Source organism: Penaeus monodon, chromosome 30 (assembly GCF_015228065.2).
Source record: "Penaeus monodon isolate SGIC_2016 chromosome 30, NSTDA_Pmon_1, whole genome shotgun sequence".
In the NCBI taxonomy this organism is placed as follows: Eukaryota; Metazoa; Arthropoda; class Malacostraca; order Decapoda; family Penaeidae; genus Penaeus; species Penaeus monodon.
The window spans coordinates 7,246,055-7,246,391 of NC_051415.1; positions in this window are offsets into that span (position 1 = coordinate 7,246,055).

The following is a 337-nucleotide window of genomic DNA, read 5'->3' on the forward strand; positions in this document are numbered from 1 at the left end:
AACGAAAACAAGATAATAATTCTGGACCGCCGCTCGAATAGACACGACGGTGTTGTCTGTTTTTGTCCGTTATCATTACGATGCTTTTTTGTTATTTTTTTTTATCAAATCGGGCCTTGATTGTGTCACAAATTGCCTTGCTAACGACGTCATCTATTAGCGCGATAGAGATTCACCCATACAATCATCCGGATATCGTGTTCATTTGGTACAAAAAAATGAATATACTTTTTTTAACTATTAAGTGAAGACATTTAATCCATGCTTCTTTGTTGTTTAATTATCTTATTTTTTTTTTATGATCATGTATCTGTAGCTCTCATCTTATCAGACATGT